General features: G+C 40.9%; 1 protein-coding gene across 1 annotated transcript in view; it reads right to left on the bottom strand.

Annotated features, from left to right (window-relative positions):
* The window catches only part of prkcaa (protein kinase C, alpha, a), a 183,704-nt gene that overhangs the window by 39,799 nt on the left and 131,101 nt on the right, over nucleotides 1-12,804 (bottom strand). The gene's annotated exons all lie outside the window — the stretch shown is intronic.

Below are 12,804 nucleotides of genomic sequence, written 5' to 3'. Positions count from 1 at the left end.
AGACCCGGCAATTAATGCTTTGTATTGCATAGCAGATGTACACAAGACAACCAAATTGGTGTTAGATTCATGCTTAATCTGTGCAAAAACTAACATCCATCGATGTCATTCAGCTTTACCATTTCCAGAGGCTCCATTTGTTCAAACAGCATTTATTTGCATTTATTCAAATATTAAATTATTATTATTTATTAAAGCATTTATTATATAGAAATAAATAAGTAGAAAATCAATAAATAGAAATCTTTTGTAACATTATTACACTGTCACTTTTGATCAATTTAATGTATCTTTAATGAATAAAAGTATTAATTTCTCTTTTTTAATCTTACCATAAATGTTTCAACAAAAATGTTACGCAGCAAACACTGTTTTCAACATTGATAATAATAATAATAATAATAATAATAATAATAATAATGTTTCTTGAGCAACAAATCAGCATATTAGAATAATTTCTGAAGGTTTGTCTGACACTGAAGACTGGAGTAATGATGCTGAAAATTCAGCTTTGATCACAGGAATACATTACATTTTTAAATTTATTACAATAGAAAACTATTTTAAATTGTAATATTATTTGAATTTCACCTTATTACTGTTTTTACTGTATTTTTTTTAATTAAATAAATGCAGCCTTGGTGAGCATAAAAGAACTTTTTTCAAAAATATTTTGACAGGTACTGTAAACAAAAAAAGGAGGATCTGTAGAGGGACTTTAGTGTGTGAAGTAGACACTGACAGATTACATCATCTAACAAACTCTCTCTGAAAATGCAAATATCAACACTGACAACCTGAATGCCTGAATTGCCAAAGTTTGAAAGGTAGAAGGCGCCCTACACTTTCAAGACACCACATATCTTTGTGTATGCTTCTCTTTTAATCAATCCATCCATCCATCTCAAAGCCCTTCACTGGCATGACATTAGATACAATAACACAATATAGAATAACAATGCAACAAAAATAAAATGTAATAATAAAATAAAATAAATCTGTTAAAAAGAAAATACACAGCTGCAAGACATGCTACTGACAGGATGTAAAGGTCCATATCTTTAAAGACATGGCATTCTAAAACAAATTTCTAACATTACAATTAAAAAGAGCTCCAATTTAACTGACCATAACATGAAGTGCATGGTCTTGCCTGGCACAGCTTAGCCATGGTTGTGTGTGAAAGTGAATGTGGATAGAACACAAATACCATCCGAATGACTGTATTCAGGAAAAAAAGGAAAAGAAAGCAACTTTCTTGAAAAAAAGGATGCAAAATGTGTGGAAAAAAAGAGGGAGTATGCAAATGTATGAAAAGTGATGGAGTGTCAGTCAGAACAGAAGTTTTAACAAAATGAGAACTCTCAGTCCATAGTATGCTTCAGTTTTTAATATGCTGAAACTCTCAGGAAAAAATATTATATGAAAATGAAGGGTCAAGCCCATAAACAGATAATCAAGGAGAGAAAAAAGCTCTGTGTCCCTCCCTTTGGGCCAACCCTTCAAAATAAACATTGCTTGCATATTTGCCTTCCTCTAAGAGTAAATATTTTATAGCTTTTTTAACTGCACTTTGAGGTCTTCTCCTCAAGAGTCGTGGTGTATGATGGATTATCTTCAACATAAAAATACACTACATGGCCAAATGTATATTATGTGCTTCCAAATACAGTATTATGCCACAGTTTGAAGAGGGCCTTTTTACAAAATAAAAGTGCCTGTACAGTGTCTACAAAGTAAAGGTCCATGTAGAAATAACATTACTGTAACAAGTATGGGAAAAAAATGATGGGCCTACACATAATCCCAGGCCTGAAATCCAATTGAGTGCCTTTGAGATGAACTGGAACAATGAGCCAGGCCCCATCACCCAACATCAGTGTCTGACCTCCCTGATGCCTATATTTAAATTTTTAAAAGCATGGAAACAATCACACTTCCATTCCTTTTGGAAACCTTTCTACCTAGATGTTGTACAGGGATTTGCTGCCATCCAAATATTAGAGCATCATTGAGATCAAGCAATGATGTTAGGCATTAAGTCCTGGCTCACAGTAACTGTTCCAATTATTTCTAAAGCTGTTCAATTGGATTCAGGTCTGAGCTTTATGCAAGGCAAGTTTTTCCATGCCAGACTACAGTATATGGACTTCAATATAGGGACATTGCCATGCTTAAATAGAAAAAGCACCCTTTCCAAACTACTGCGACAAAAGTTGTAAATTCTGTTTAATTTCACTTTATGGCATCATACAGAAATTAATGAAATAGTAAAAACTACTAGTTAACTATGCACTATTGTACAGTATACAGTGCATCCAGAAAGTATTCGCAACTTGTTATGTTACAGCCTTATTCCAAAAAGGATTAAATTAATTATTTTCCTCAAAATTCTACAAACAATACCCCAAAATGACAACATGAAAGAAGTTTGTTAGAAATCTTTGCAAATTTATTAAAAATAAAAAACAAAAACAAAAAATAAAATCACATGTACATAACTATTCACAGCCTTTGCCATTACACTCAAAATTTAGCTCAGGTGCATCCTGTTTCCACTGATCATCCTTGAGACTTTCTACAACTTGATTGGAGTCCACCTGTGGTAAATTCAGTTGATTGGACATGATTTGGTAAGGCACACACCTGTCTATATAAGGTCCCACAGTTAACAGTGAACAGTGAACATGTCAGAACACAAACCAAGCCATGAAGTCCAAGGAATTGTCTGTAAACCTCTAAGACAGGATTGTTTAAGATCTGGGGATCAATCAGATCTGTATCAATTTCTGCAAAATTGAAGGTCCCAATGAGCACAGTGGCCTCCATCATCTATAAATGGAAGAAGTTTGGAGCCACCAGGACTCTTTCTAGAGTGGGTTGTCCGGGCCAAACTGAGCAATCGGGGGAGAAGGGCCTTAGTCAGGGAGGTGACCAAGAACCTAATGGTCACTCTAACAGAGCTCCATTATTTCTCTGTGGAGAGAGGAGAACCTTCCAGAGGAACAACCATCTCTGCAGCACTCCACCAATCAGACCCGTATGGTAGAGTGGCCAGACGGAAGCCACTCCTCAGTAAAAGGCACATGACAGCCTGCTTGGAGGACTCTCAGACCATGAGAAACAAAATTCTCTGGTCTGATGAAACAAAGATTGAACTTTTTGGCCTGAATAGCAAGTGTCATGTCTGGAGGAAACCAGGCACCGCTCATCACCTGGCCAATACCATCCCATTATGCTGTGGGGATGTTTTTCAGCGGCAGGAACTGGGAGATTAGTCAGTATGAATGATGACTTGCTTGCCGTTGCTCTGGCCTTCATTAATAGTGGCACCTGCTGGTGAGGACGACTAACAGCAGATGGAGATTATGCATCGGCAATCTACTGCTATTCCTGCAGTTCCTGGATGTCCAATGTTGAATTTTCTGTCGAATTTGAACCACTGAATTTGTGGAAGCAAATTTTTTTTAAGTTAAATAAAAAGGGCTGAAAATTGCCCGTTGAATATTTTAGGTTGTATTTTTAAACAGACTGAATATGTTGGAAGTGAAATCTGAAAGGTGAATATGAATCTTCAAATTTTTAATAATGAAAATGTATGTGAAATGTTTTGAACTGAAATATTTGCAGCGTAAATATACAACCACATTGAATTTCAGACCATAAAAATGCAAGCCCTAAAAATACAATGCATTAAAATGCAAGCATGGCTAATGCAATGCATTTTTTTTTTTTTTTCAATTAATGCAGTTTAACAAGCTTTTTATTTAAAAAACATATGGCATTAATACACTTCCATGGTATAGTCCATAATATGGGCACTTTAAGAGCCTGATAAACTGTTAAGGAATAGGAATTAAACAATTTCAATATTAGAAAATGTTAAGTAAAGTTAAGTAAAGACTTCCCATGGCAATTTGAATTAGAACATTCTGTTAAACTGATAAGGTTCCAGGTGCTTAATTACTATAAAATACATTATATAACCTATGTAAACAAGTAATTATTAATTTTCTATTATTTTATTGTAGTTACGTTATCAACAAACTTTGGCCATGTTCACACTGTCAGTTTTTGGGATTGACAACCGCATTTACTTAGGTCTGAGTCTTAAAATGTCTCATTCACACAGCAACTTACAGTAGTGTCTGGAACACTGCCTGTATGAATGTGCAACGAGTGACAAGCCCGTATTCTCTTACTAGTAACCATAATGACAATGACCAACGTAATATTAAAGATGCCGATGTCAATAAAACTGAAAAGTATTATCACTTGACATGACAAGAGAATAATTGAGCGAGATCATCCATCAAAACTTCATTAACCAACAGCAGCATGTAAACACGCTAGCCAGAGTTTTTAACCGTTGCACACGCATGTTACATCCTTTGCGACATCCTGTGCATGACACGGCATTTGAATTTGGAAAAGAAACACAAAACTGACGGGAGCTGCTCCGTAGGAGAACAGTGACTGGATCTAACACCTTCAGATGACACTGTCACATAAAATACATGTGTTACCACTCTATTATACATAATATCATTGTAATAAATAGAGTTGTAATTGGTTTACATGTTTTTTTTTACTCCATTTTATTCCTCTTATTTATGTAATGTGTGTCTTTAAATGGGTCTGGGTCTGCCTGTCATGTGACTGATCACATGACAGGACTCAGGAAGTAAGCCAGCATAAAGGAGGCAGCATGGCAAACAAACAGGGTCATTAATCAAAGGCCACAAGCTGGATTGCGGAGTTGTTTTATGGACTTACCTTTCCAGCACTTCACATCATCTTCACTTGGATAAACACTTCCGTGGACTTTGTATATACACCGGTGGACACTTTCACATTGGGACTTTCAGCACGCTACTAGGACTCTTAAGGACTGTTTTAGGGTATGGTGCTAATGGACTCCATGCTTTTAAACAGCCTTAGTTATTCTAGTTTTATTGTGTTGTTTTAAGTTCCTTGTGAATACTGTAAATTCACTTTATTTATTCATTTCTGTTGTCTGTCTCATCTTTTTAAACCCTCATAACATCTCAAACAGTATAATCTGACCCCAATTTTAATCAATGTAAAATCGATCGATAGGGCCGATCGTTACAACACACAGCTCATATCTGTCGCAGTAAGTTACCGAAAGCAAAACCACAAACAAAACACCTTAGTAGAACGGCTCTCTCGCACTGTATGATGTGACAGACAACTAGTTGTCCAGTGCGGTTCCATTCACACAGCACAAATATTCCAAGAATGCAGTTGCGATTCCTGAAAATTTACAGGTGTGAGTTTGGTTATAGAATGCGGTTGTCACTCCCGTAAATAACCGAACTGTGTGTGAACGCAACTGTATTAAGGTTTCAAAAACAGGACTGCTGCTGTGTGAACGTGTGGATGATACCACAAAAGACCATTTAAAAAAAAAAAAAAATGAATAAGCAAACAAACAAATAAATAAACCTCACGAGGGAGCAAACTCTTGGACCCTGCTAAAATGGTTCACACTTCACCTGTAAGTGCAAACCCCACCCTGCATCCAAACTTTGCATTTCCTCGCAAAATATTTTCAGAGGGAACACAAAGTTTCTTTGGGGAACATGTTAATATAAGAGGGTATCCAGATACTTTTGTCCATATACTGTCATAGCATATTGTAACGATCACCGTCTGTTCCTGTCACTCCCTGGACTACACTTCCCACAATTCTCCCTGTCAGTCACATGTTCACATCACACCTATCACCTGTTGCCACATCCACCCTAGCACACCACACTGATCACCACACCCAACTGCACATCATTACCAGGACTATAAAGGACTTTCACACACACCACCTCACCGCGAAATCTTGATTACTACTGTGTCATTTCTGAGCGTTTATACCCTGTCTGCCTGCTTGTTATCGTTCCTGCCTGTTTCTCGTTATTGACCCATTGCTGCCTGTCCTGATCATTGCCTGTCCCTTGACTACGACTCTGCCTGTTCCTCACTGTTCCTGTTTGTTCCTGTTTTGACCCTGCCTGTACGACCACTCTTGTTATGAATAAAACGCTGCACTTGGATCCTCTGCCTGAGTCCCGCCTTCATTACAGAAGACTTTGCCATCTACGATCCAGCAGCTCCCACGAGCGTTTCCAGTCTCAGCATGGACCCAGCATGGTGCCTACATCAAGGTAGCTGTACCCTCGAGGCTCATATTCAAAGGTTCCTGGAGATCACTCACCTGTCTGATCTGCCAGACTATGCCCTCATTGACTTTTTTATCTATGGATTAAACGAACCACTTAAGGACTATGTACTTACCAATGGTCCACAAGGGTCGTTCGTGGAGTTCTTGGAACTTGGAACCGCCGCATCAAAGAACACTCACAAAATGGCGGTCACGACAACATCACATCACGTCTTCACTGATCCCCTAGAGCCACGTCCTGTCTTCACTGATCACCCAGAGTCAAGTCACGTCTCCGCTGATCACCCAGAGCAATGTCACGCCTTCGTTGATCGCCCAGAGCAATGTCACGTCGCCGATGATCGCCCAGAGCAACGTCATGCCTTCGCAGATCGCCCAGAGCAATGTCACGTCGCCGCTGATCGCACAGAGCCACGTCACGTCTCTAGATCAGTCAGAGAACGGCAAGGATTACGTTCCAGTGTGGTTGACCCACCGCTGATTTCAGCGCGAGCGGCTGGCATTCCAAGGCATCAACCAGCCGCTTCGCACTCAAGCCCGGTGGCCGCTTCGCACTCAAGCCCGCCGGCCGCTTCGCTCTCAAGCCCGGTGGCCGCTTCGCACTCAAGTTTGTCGGACGCTTTGCATGCAAGTTCGCCGGTTGCAACGCACGCAAGTTCGCCGGTTGCAACACGCACGCAAGTTTGCCGGTTGCAACACGCACGCAAGTTCGCCTGATGCAACGCTCTCAAGCTCGCCGGTTGCCATGGACTCAAGCGCCCTGAATGCGATGGACAAGATGGCTGCTTTGCCAGTGCCCACGGGCAAGATGGCCGCCCCCTCGGAGCTTAAGGATATAGGGGGTGTTTCAGCCATTGAGTCTGCTCCAGAGACCACTCCAGTCGGTGAACCATCACCTTACTCTCGGAGGAAGAGGAGGAGGAGTAAGGCGGCGTCCTCCTCTCCTCAAGATGCAGACGCCCTTCAAGAGGCCGCTGTGGGCCTGGGGATCATTCCAGAAGTCTCTCCAGCTCCGCCCAAGCGTCATGCTCTACCATCACCGCCTAAGCGCCTTGCCCTGCCGGCGCCACCTGTGCTCCTTTCCCTGCTGGCGCCACCTGCGCTACTTGCCCTGCCGGCATCACCTGCGCTTCTCGCTCTGCCGGCGCCACCTGAATTCCTAGCCCTGCCAGCACCATCCAAGCTCCTAGCCTTGCCAGCGCCACCCAGGTGTCTTGCCCTGCCGGCACCACCCGAACTCCTTGCCCACGAGGCCGCAACAGACCCCGTTGAAATCCCCAAGAACTTTTTTTTGGGGGGGGGGCAGTATACCTGAGGGTGGGGAGCTTGTGGGTGGGGACCCTGCTCAACCATGGCCGTTAATGGCCTTCGAACTGTTATGGCCATATTTGGACTGCAACTTATTATGGCCATTAATGGACTCTGATCCACTGGGGTCACTTATGGACCCTGTTCTGCCGTGGCTGCCTGAGCCACCTGACCTGCCGTGGTTACCCAAACCACCTGACCTGCTGTGGCTGCCCAAGCCACCTGACCCGCCTGACCTGCCGTGGTTGCTCAAGTCACCTGACCTGCCGAGGTTACCCAAGCCACCTGATCCCCCGTGGCTTTCTGACACTCCGGACTCACCATGGCTGCCCGTGGCACCTGACCCGCCATGGCGGCCCTGGAACCTGCATTGGAGACTCCATTCCTGTCTGCTACTAGAGCACCAATGCACCCACCCCCCCTCCCTATTGGTGTCATCTACGCCACGAGGACGTGCCTTCCGGGAGGGGGGGCGTTATGTAACGATCACCGTCTGTTCCTGTCACTCCCTGGACTACACTTCCCACAATTCTCCCTGTCAGTCACATGTTCTTATCACACCTATCACCTGTTGCCACATCCACCCTAGCACACTGCACTGATCACCACACCCAGCTGCACATCATTACCAGGACTATAAAGGACTTTCACACACACCACCTCACCGCGAAATCTTGATTACTACTGTGTCATTTCTGAGCGTTTATACCCTGTCTGCCTGCTTGTTATCGTTCCTGCCTGTTTCTCGTTATTGACCCATTGCTGCCTGTCCTGATCTTGGCCTGTCCCTTGACTACGACTCTGCCTGTTCCTCACTGTTCCTGTTTGTTCCTGTTTTGACCCTGCCTGTACGACCACTCTTGTTATTAATAAAACGCTGCACTTGGATCCTCTGCCTGAGTCCCGCCTTCATTACACATATATAGCAAATCTCAAGTGCTTTATTTTTTATTTTGTTGTAAAATGTAATATCACCCAGCTCACTAAATACAGTATACTCACATAGGGCGATATATGCTATATGGTATATCTCAACTGCTTGATTGCTTATACTGTCGTAAAATGTAAACTATACAAGACGATTGATTCTCATGAACTGGAAGTCTGCAGTTCCACCTACTTATCACCAATAGGTTTTTGATTTGCTACATCCACTTAAAATGGAAAAGATCAGGTTTATTATAGGACAGAAGCATAAACTCTTTTAGAGTTTGGAATCCTTTTTTGGACTACTTCAAGGAGGAGAACATGTCTTAATGCTATTCCTAAATATTATATATATATATATATATATATATATATAATATAAATTTTCTGTATACTTTGCCATTATTATTACTGTTCCCTGACACCATGTTTTGTATATTTTTTAAATGAGTTTAATAAAGCAAAAAAAATTAAACTATATTATTGCACAGCCCCAGTCTGAAGACATGAAGCTGCTTTGAAACACTGTGAAAAGCACTTTAAAAATAAATTTGAATTGACTTATCAATATAGACATAACACACCACATCATCATCACTAACAAAAACATACATATACATATATGCATACATATACTCATAACAACAAGTGCACATATGCACATGCCAACAAGCAAATGCTGTCCTATACATACAAGCGAGTATGTGTGCACACTCAAACAGTGAGTGTGAATGCAGCCTGTGATCTATTCTTGAACTCATCGGTCTGACATTCTGCTAATGGCATTTTTTTCTTCAGCCAGTGAACGTCACACAGACTAAATCACACTGCAGCTGTGTGTGTGTGTGTGTGTGTGTGTGTGTGTGTGTAGTTAGCTGGCATGCTGTAATCAGGCTGATTGTGCAGGTGCAGCTCCAGAGCTAGACTGTGTGTGGATCTAAAGATGGAGCCTTCAGGCTCTTCGACTGACAGCACAGTTATAATACAGGAGCTCAATTCAGCTGTAGAAATGCTATGCACACCTAATGTAATGTTTAACGTAACAGGGTTGTAACACCACAACACAGAGTATCTCAGTAGTAGCATCTGTAATTATCCATATTATCCTTGAAAAAAGAATACTAAGCTCATCTACAACTAGATTCTAGATGTTTATGTTTGACACTAGCCACAGCCTCAAACAGCATACCATATTTACATAATATTTACTTTAAACCATTTCAGAAATCTTTTTTTGACACACATAATATGTGGAACAAAATAACCGATTCTATAACTGATTTTATATACAATACATAAGACTCTCAGTATAATTCATGAGACAGAGAAGTGAATGGACAAGTACAGAAAAAAGTCTGTTCACGTTCAGTAAAAAAATCTTGAAAATATCTTGGAAAATGCAAATGCAATTATGTATTTGAACAATGTCATTGTGGCAGTTCAGGTGACCAGGGCGGAGCCGGCAGTTCAGATGACCAGAGCGGAGCCGGCAGTTCAGGAGGCCAAGGAGGATGGGCCTTCGTAGCCTTCTCCCAGACCCCAGGCTCGGCTACTATAGCCACGGGTATATGGTATATGGGGGGAGCTAGGCGTTTGTGAATTCAGAAATCAGAATCAGAATCAGAAAGAGCTTTATTGCCAGGTATGTTGTTTACATTGGAGCTGAAGTGGGCTCATGGGGCTGAAGGGAACTCTGAAGTGAGCTCAGGGGCTGGAACCAACACTAGAGCAGACTCAGGGACTTGAGCCGACACTGGAGTGGGCTCAGGGGCTGGTGAGAATCTGCGTGTGGCCTAGACACACATAAATGATTTAGCTATAATGGAGAGTTCAATGCTCTCTGGGCTGAGCTCTAGGGCTGAAGCGGACACTAGAGAGCATTATGGAGTTGACTCTGGAGAACAGTTGACTCTGGAGCGGACTCTGTACCGTTTTCACGGGCTGGAGCCATCAAGGGAATCATACTGACCACTTGTATTGGCAATGCTCCATCTCTGGATCTGGTGACACTGTGATCATTTGAATTGGCAGTTCTGTGAAATCCATCTTGGATTGTAATGGTTCGTCCTTCTGTCATGGTTTGGTTGAGTGAACAAAGCGCACAACAAAGGAGAATGTAGTATTTAATAGCAAACTTGGAAAATAACAAGGAATAAACACAACCAATAGCTATCTCAAACGAGGACAGATATAAGCACATGGCAAAATAGAGAACTAATGAAATGATTAACAAGACACACCTGAACTGAATAATCATATTAATTAGTGACCATGGTGACAAACCCGCTGAGAACGTGGGAAGACAGAACCAATATACACACTAGAAACAACACAATGAAAACTGAATGAACACAGAACAATTAACGTTTACATTGATTATTGGTCATTTCCATTATTCTTTTATCTCAACTGTTAAAACTAATCTGGATTATGTTCATATTTTTGGCGATGATTTTTGCTTTTCTCCATTTCCCTTTTTGATATACAAAATTTGAATGCATCCCTAAATAAGAACAAGAGTATACTGGGATGGAAAAAGTATAATTAGATTTAGAAATCATAATAACGCAAGATCAGGGGTACAATTTCAAGGGACCCTGCTGGAGTCTCAGGATCATGTAAAAACGTGCATTTAGGACGTTACTCAAGGCACGTTTCACTGACAGAGAACGATGGCAGGTCCCCAACATTCTTGATGGAAGTGAGCCTGGTCAGGAGGGCCATCTTTAAAGAGAGGGCACTTAAATCTACTGACTCCAAGGGCTCAAAAGGAGCTCCCTGTAGGCCCAGCAAGGCTACAGAAAGATTCAATGAGGGAATTAGGTGTGGCCTTCCTGGAGCCTCTTGAGGAACCTTCAGGTTGTGGTTCCCTAAAGACTTACCATGTTCACGAGTCTTTTATCTGGAGTCTGAGTCAAGTCTGAAGTCTTTAAACTGGAGTCTGAATCTGAAGTAGAGGGCTGCATTGGGTTTGGGCTCCCGCGGGACCCAAAGCAAATCTCGTGAGAGCAGGCGGTTTTACTTTTGCTGCGGGTGGGAGTAGGCGGTCAGAAAGTGGGCGGTCTTCTCAACCTGAAGTTGAGAAGAGAATTAAAGCGGCTGTTTACTTGACAAAAGCAAAGCAAGACAAAAATTCTCAAAATTTGTGAATTTTATTTTGAGCATTCTCGCATCTAGTGTGCCGTCAGAGAGGGCATTCAGTGTGTGTGGGCGGATATTGGAAGAAAGACGGATAAGTCTGGGACCGCAGTCAGTCAGCAATATACTGTAGGCTACATTTCCTTCATAGTAATATGGAGTAAGCAATGCAAGGCTCAGTGATCAAATTAATTTGTTTGTTAAATAGGCTACATTATTTTTATTTACTTTTTAGTATTATTTATTTTCTTTTTTGCAATAGCCTGTTAAGAAAGCTATTGTGAATGTGAAATCTGAGATTTTTTGAGGCATTCTATTTATTTTATTTATTTTGTTTTGTATTTAATTTGTAAACTACAAATTTAGTATATAGCCTATTTTCTAAGTCCTTTGTATTTATTTAATAAGTTAAAGTTGTTTCTTATTGTGCTTTGGCTTATTTACTTAAACTGTTTGTTAACAGTTAAACTGTTTGTTTAGTTAATCGTTCAGTGAGTGTGTATGCAGTAGCCTGCATTTAAAATCTGAGGTGCCGCTAGTTGTGGTTTTGTTTTAAAGGTTAATGTTTTATAACACTAATAAAAAAAAAAAATACACAATGTTTTTATCACGTGTGGTCCTTTGGTTTAGCGGCTACTTCATCTTATTTAAATGTAATCATGTTTAAAGTCTGTTATTCTGGATGTTAACGGGCAGGAGCAGGCGGGAGTGGACACAAACATTGCGGGCACGGGCACAGGTTGTGGGAGCGGGTGGTCCTGGTCAGACATTCATTGGGAGCAGGCGGGTGCGGGTTTAAGAAATCAGTCCCGTGCAGGGCTCTAGTCTGAAGTCTTTATCATTGGAGTCACAAGTCCAGGTCGAGTCTGAAGTCACTAAAAAAAAAAAAAAAAAATTTGTACTATATAGACAAAATAATATGATCTTTCTATCATCTGTTTGTTTGAAATGAAGGTCCTATGATGTAAGGGATAATGTACATCCAGCTTGTTACTTTATAATCCATTACGATGTACAGGTGCATCTCAATAAATTACAATGTTGTGGAAAAGTTCATTTATTTCAGTAGTTCAAATCAAATTGGGGAACTATTAAATAAAATCAGTGCACACAGACTGAAGCACTTTAAATCTTTGGTTCTTTTAATTGTGATGATTTTGGGTTACATTTAACAAAAACCCACCAAAACTCAAAAAATTAAAATACTTCATAAGATCAATAAAAAAGGATAT

This window comes from Chanodichthys erythropterus, chromosome 21, assembly GCF_024489055.1.
Source record: "Chanodichthys erythropterus isolate Z2021 chromosome 21, ASM2448905v1, whole genome shotgun sequence".
Lineage (NCBI taxonomy): Eukaryota > Metazoa > Chordata > Actinopteri > Cypriniformes > Xenocyprididae > Chanodichthys > Chanodichthys erythropterus.
This window is presented reverse-complemented; position numbering and strand designations above follow the sequence as displayed.